This window comes from Brienomyrus brachyistius, chromosome 5 (assembly GCF_023856365.1).
Source record: "Brienomyrus brachyistius isolate T26 chromosome 5, BBRACH_0.4, whole genome shotgun sequence".
NCBI lineage: Eukaryota > Metazoa > Chordata > Actinopteri > Osteoglossiformes > Mormyridae > Brienomyrus > Brienomyrus brachyistius.
In genome coordinates, this window is record NC_064537.1 from 34916082 (window position 1) to 34922754 (window position 6673).

The window sequence follows — 6673 nt, forward strand, 5'->3', positions numbered from 1 at the left end:
GCCTAGGTAGAGGAAGAGGAGAAGGAGGAGATAGAGGAAGAGGCCTAGGTAGAGGAAGAGGAGAAGGAGGAGATAGAGGAAGAGGCCTAGGTAGAGGAAGAGGAGAAGGAGATAGAGGAAGAGGCCTACGTAGAGGAAGAGGTAGAGAAGAACTTGAAGAGTTGACAGAACCTGAACAAAGAAGACGAGGACCAAATTTGACTCAAGAAATCCGTGCAACACTTATTGACCATGTTCTCAACCATGGACTGACACTGATGGAAGCTGGACAAAGAGTTCAACCAAATCTCAGCAGAAATACTGTTGCGTCAGTAATTCGGACATTTCATCGAGAAAACAGGTAAGCTAACCACACAGTACATTGAAACTTAAGCTTGCTGTACTTGTCATCAATATTGTTTACTGTGACATTTGAGGCTGCATGTGTATTTTTTTATATATACAGTATATTTTTCACATAGGATTGAGGGTCGAGGACACCAAGGTGGAAGGGGTCCTATGTTCACCCGTGTGTAACCTTGAGCTGCAAGGTTACGTAACCCCGACTACGCCACCAGAGGCCCTGCCCCTCAGGACTTCAAATTAACCCCACGACTTCCCTTTGCATGAACACACAGAGACGCATATCCCAGAATTAAAACAATTTATTAACAATAATTTAAAACTGAACCCTCCCAGTCAGTAAACAATTACCAGCATATGACACCACTAAAACACACAAACGGGGTTGAGAGCAAAACTCAGGTGCTGGTGGTCCAATACTATAATCACGCCTTAACCCCTTAGCCAGCCAGGGAAGGTGCTTACCTGGAAGAAGAAAAAGAAGGAAGGGGAGACACCACACACATACCCCCCAAGGGCACACACATCCAAGTGGGAGTTAATATCAAAATCACAGCAAACCACATCCTGGAGTTAATACTTCTCACTCACCCCACATTCACTCCATGCAGTGCAAGAATACAACCTCCAACCCCCAAACTCCAGCACCACATTCACTGGCTCTCCGCTGTAAATGGGGAAGAGACTAAACTACCCTCCAGACCTCCTACTATACCAGCCAGCACCCAGTTAGCCCCGATAACCACGCCCCCCTTATTCACAACAATGCCGGTACAACGCACATAATCTTACAAAACGAAATCAAAACCAGGCAAAACAGCAGTGACCAGCTCCTGAGCATCAGCATGGACCCGGACACACTTGTCACCCCGAACCCAGCCTAGGAAGAAGATCAACAGCCCTTACATACCCGGAAGAGAACGGAAATGCACTCAGCCACCCCGTCCAACCCCTATTACTCATTACCTTATGCCGCAGCCGGGACACGGAACCAACCGCTCACCACCATTTCCGTCGCTCGCAGAAGTATCGCGGCAGCAATCGAACCTCCCCCACTAGCAGCTTCCCACCGCTTTTATCCACGCTGATCCCAATTAAGACGCCATCATGAACCGCCCCCATTTACCTAATCAGCGTCTCATACATACCGCCGGATACGGGATCCGCGGATGACGTCATCCCTAGCGATCACCGGTTACACGTGCACAAGAGGCCGCCATAGTGAACATGGTTGTGGCCAATAATTGTATCAGGCTGCGAGAAATCCAAGCCAATATCATCAACGATGACCGTATTTTCAATAACATCCACCGAGTCTCTCTGTCAACATTAGCTCGAATCCTCAAGAAAAAGCAAGTACACATGAAGCAACTATATCGGGTACCATTTGACAGAAATTCAGAGAGAGTGAAACATCTGCGCTCTGAATATGTGGAGGTATGTATTGTTCATTTTACTGCTATGGTGTGGTATTGTGCACTGCTCATAATGTTCTGGCACAAAAAAAATGTGCAATAGATATTGAATAGCATCCTATTGTCTTTTACTGTGTTTCAGAGAGTCTTGCAAATGGATGCAGAACAAATTCAGCATGAATTTATATATGTGGATGAGGCTGGATTTAACCTTGCAAAAACACGAAGACGAGGGAGAAATGTAATTGGACACAGGGCAATCACCAATGTGCCAGGGCAGCGAGGGGGTAACATCACCCTCTGCGCTGCTATCACACAAAATGGGGTCCTCCACCACCATGCAAATCTGGGACCCTATAATGCAAATCTAATACTTGCATTTCTTGACAGATTGCACGAGATTGTCACAGCATTAAACAAAGTGGACCAGATGCGGTACATTGTCGTTTGGCACAATGTCTCATTCCATCGGGCTGCTCTGGTCCAGAATTGGTTCCATGGTCACCCTGATTTTGAAGTGTTATACCTTCCCCCATACTCCCCCTTCCTGAATCCAATCGAAGAGTTTTTTTCAGCGTGGCGGTGGAAGGTATACGACCTGCGGCCCTATGACCGTTTGCCCCTCATTCAGGCCATGGAGCAGGCATGTGATCAAATCGACGCAGCTTCTGTGCAGGGGTGGATTTGTCACTCAAGGCGATTCTTCCAACGGTGCCTTGCCAATGAAGACATAGCCTGTGATGTGGATGAAATCTTATGGCCTGATCCAGCCAGACGGAGAGATGAGGAATAGTTACAGTATTTGTGTTGCTTTTTTTTCCAGAGTCAAACTGTATGTACTTCAGGCAGTAATTTTTATTTGTCTACAGATTTTATTTGTTTCATTGATTTCATTGTTGGTTGATTACTGTAACTGATTATGGTAAGAAATACTGTATTTCTTGAATTGAAATAAATACCGGTACTTGAAATATTCAGTCTGCAGCATCAGTGTTGTGCAGTGCTTGGTAAGTTTATAGTAGGCCTATTTGTGTACATTCTCCCTATATCTCAAACTAATCATGAAGAATGTTGTGGGTTTGTCACTATTTTTTGTCATCGAAATGATCCTTTACATAACATCTGCCCAAAAATCTAGCACATGCTATTTCCTAAAATTAGTTTTTCTACACATGTGTTTTTTTATTTATCACAGCAGTGTGAAACTGTCTGCAATAGTGTCTGATCATTGAGGACTGTGTTGGTTAAATGAAAACTAATAGCATTTTCACAAATATGTGTATATGTTTTGACTGATATGTGTATGTTTTGACTGAAGTGTGTCATTTTGCAAACAATCTAGGAATTCTGCAAATTGAGTGTGGTGCTTGGATAATTGTGATTAGATTTTGACAAAAAGAACCTGCTTTTCAAAATTGTGTGTAAACAATCGTAAAAAACTGTAATATAAAATTCTCTCGCAGCTGCTCTATTTCCATGTTGATCTGCGTGACTGATGGCCTTAAGCTTGAATTCCGCTTCGTAAGCATGTCTCTTCACAGGAGCCATTTTGGGGTCATTAAATACACACGACAATGTTACTGTAATTATTATGTCAAAACATAATGTGTATTACTCCGCGAGGCGGCAAAATCCCATGGGCAAAATACTCAGCAGCGCAGCTAGGTCCGTAAACACAGCTGGAAGTGATACACAAGGCGCACCGGAATATAAGGCGCACTGTTGATTTTTGACAAAAATATAGACTTTTAAATGCGCTTTATGGTCTGAAAAATACGGTAGATTTTGTTAAAAAAAATTAGTTTTGGGGTTTAGTTTACAACGTGTGATTTTGAGCGTGAAATTAACCGTTTTGCCAATTGTGTGTTTTAGGTGTATTGGTGCGTTAAGAGTTTAGGGAACTTGTTAAATGTATTGCAAAACTGTCATAGCAATTGTAAAAAACTGTAACAAGTTTCCTAAACTCTTAACGCACCAATACAACTAAAACACCCAATTGACAAAACGGTTAATTTCATGCTCAAAATCACACGTTGTAAACTAAACCTCAAAACTAATTTTCAAAATACAATAATAAACCACCACAGTACAGTATGTCTAGTAAAACACTGCAAACATGTTTCAAAATCAAATAATTATTGAAAACACTAACACATGTTCGCTTCCAACAGGAACATTTAGTCAATCATAACACATTGACAAAAAAACACTATCATCAGCTGAAATTACAGAAACTGCATTATTTTATGTGTCAGGTCTGGCCTTATATTTGAAGCCTTTCTACATTTTTGTTTTGTTGGGTTTAGTAAATGCATGCATTTTGTTTCCTTTGCTGCAGAAATTCAATACAAAAAAATTTATGACCATCTCAGAGTAGCTTTATAAAATGTACAGTTTATGTAAAAAAAAAAAAAATACACAGAACTGCTGCAGTACAGACTTTTATTTGCAAAAGGACATTACTGCAAGATGTACAAACAGAAAAAGCACCGGAATTATAATAAAAAAAAACAAAGTAATCTTCTATTCTGCCCGGTCTTCTGCATTTGGCCACATGTTCTCATCTACATCACACCTGATATCTTCTCTGGCAAAGCATCGTGGGAAGAATCTTTTGGCATGCCTTATCCACCCCTGGCAGTGTTCAGCTGTGATGTCTTGGCATGCAGCATCCATTGCATCCAGGAGGGACATTTGATCATGTGGACAATGGTCAAAAACCTTCCATCTCCAGGCTGAGAAAAACTCCTCAATGGGGTTGAGGAAAGGGGAGTAAGGGGCAAGGAAATGGGACATCATTCTTGGATGGGCGTCAAACCACGCTGTGACTGCACGGGAATGGTGGAATGCTACATTGTCCCATGTGATAACATATATTGGCAAATGGTCTCCCACCTGTCCCCTTTCTACCTCTGGCACCAGTCTTTCGTACAGGTCTTCTAAAAACAGGAGAAGGCGGTCGGTGTTGTAGGGGCCAATCTGACATTTATGCAGGAGTGCACCGTTGTTGGAGATTGCGGCGCACATGGTGATGTTGGCTCCTCTCTGGCCTGGCATGGTAACTGTGGCCCTTTGGCCTATTATGTTTCTCTCATGGTGACACCTTTTCGTAAAGTTGAAGCCAGCCTCGTCAACATAGATAATTTCATGTGGGACTTGATTGGCCTCCAACTTCATGGCTCTCTGAAAGTAATTAGACACAGTGTATGTAAATGCTGTGCTGTACTGTTATAGAGTAGTTTACTGCAAAACACACTGTGTATAGTACAGTAATGACTGTATTGCATAACCTTACCTGGACGTATTGGTGACGGAGTTCTTTGATGTGCTCACTGTTCCTTTCAAAAGGAACTTTGTATAGTGTTTTCATTCGGACTCTGTGCTTAGCTAGACTCCGAGAAATGGATGTTATGCTGATTGCTGCAATGTTCCCAAAGACAAGGTTGTCCTCTACAACTCTGGACTGAATGTCCTTCAGTTTTATTTCATTGTCCGCAATCACCATGTTGACAATAGCAAGTTCCTGTTCTTCATTCAAGAGCTTTCCTCTGCCCCCTGAGGGAGGTAGACGTTGAATCCTTAGAGGGACAAAATACAGTTACATATTAGAGACCAGAGGCATACAGTCACTCTAATACAGTAAATGGTAAAATTATTTACACTTTGCTGTAGGAGAAGCAATATCCTACCTGTTGGTTTCTCTGAAAATACGGACAATGGATTCCACTGTGTCCCGGCTGAGATTTGGCTGTACTCGTTCACCAGCCTCTCTGTATGATAGCCCGTGGTTTATGACATGGTCAATGATAGTAGCTCTTATTTGATCAGTTACCCCAGCTCTGGTCCTTCTTTGAGCGTCACCACGCATTCTAACTCCTCTCCCTCTACCTCGCCCCACTCCTCTCCCTTGTCCATGTCCCACTCCTCTCCCTCTACCTTGTCCCACTCCTCTCCCTTGTCCTTGCCCCACTCCTCTCCCTTGTCCTTGCCCCACTCCTCTCCCTCTACCTTGTCCCACTCCTCACCTTTGTCCTGGTACTCGTCTTCCTCTCCCTCGTGCAGGCATTCTTTCTCTTTCTTTCTTTCTTTCTTTCTTTATTTATTTCTTTCTTTGTGTTGCTCTATATTGTTCCTTTTCCACACAAGATCAGCCCAAAGAGTCCTCTTTTAGAACATATGATCATGCGATTGGGAAAACCGCAACACCTGAGTGTGGTTCCTAGATGGGAATCAGCAGTGATTTATATATTTGCATAACTGCAATAAGCTGCAATAAGATAACACGATGTTATCTGTTCTGACATACAGTGTGGAAGCATTTGTAGATTTGACTGTAAAATTACATTGTTTTGGTCTTGGTTGAGCTTGTGTGTAAAAGAAGTTCAAGCATTTTAAATTGGTGTTAACTGTATGCATTTTGTATCATAGCAACAAGAAATGTGTTACAGTTTTTTTCAGTCGCTAACAAGCGCTTAACCATACTTCAGATACGTTTTCTAAACTCTTAACACAATTAGCACAGCATCAGTGTTTTGTGGCCATACCATTCACACGTTTCATGTGGTTTTCACCCAATATGCAGTCAGTAAACACATTTCCACAATGCTTCCATTTTCTTAACACACAAGCTATACCTCCCAACAAAACTCTGGATTGTTTTTGTAGTATTTACGAATGGTAACACACAACAACCCACAATAGCAAAAACAATATTCCAAACCTTAGATACAGTATAAAAACCTCTGCTTCTGCAATGATATCAGTTCAAAAACAATATCAATATCAAAAATATATTGCAGCTGATAATAAACAAACAACTGAATAATTGACACACAGCTGATTTATGTTGGGTAAATTGGGCCAAACACAGCTGATTCCAGTGTGGACTCAGTGGCAGGGGTTATTTTTTTCTATTA

The 6673-nt window shown here is 42.0% G+C and overlaps 1 long non-coding RNA gene across 1 annotated transcript; it reads left to right on the top strand.

Annotated features, from left to right (window-relative positions):
- Nucleotides 1-1549: 1549 nt before the first annotated feature.
- Nucleotides 1550-2728, top strand: LOC125741798 (uncharacterized). The gene is made up of 2 exons (XR_007397862.1): nt 1550-1779; nt 1900-2728. It is a non-coding gene; the product is annotated as an uncharacterized LOC125741798 (long non-coding RNA).
- The last annotated feature ends 3945 nt before the right edge of the window (nt 2729-6673 follow it).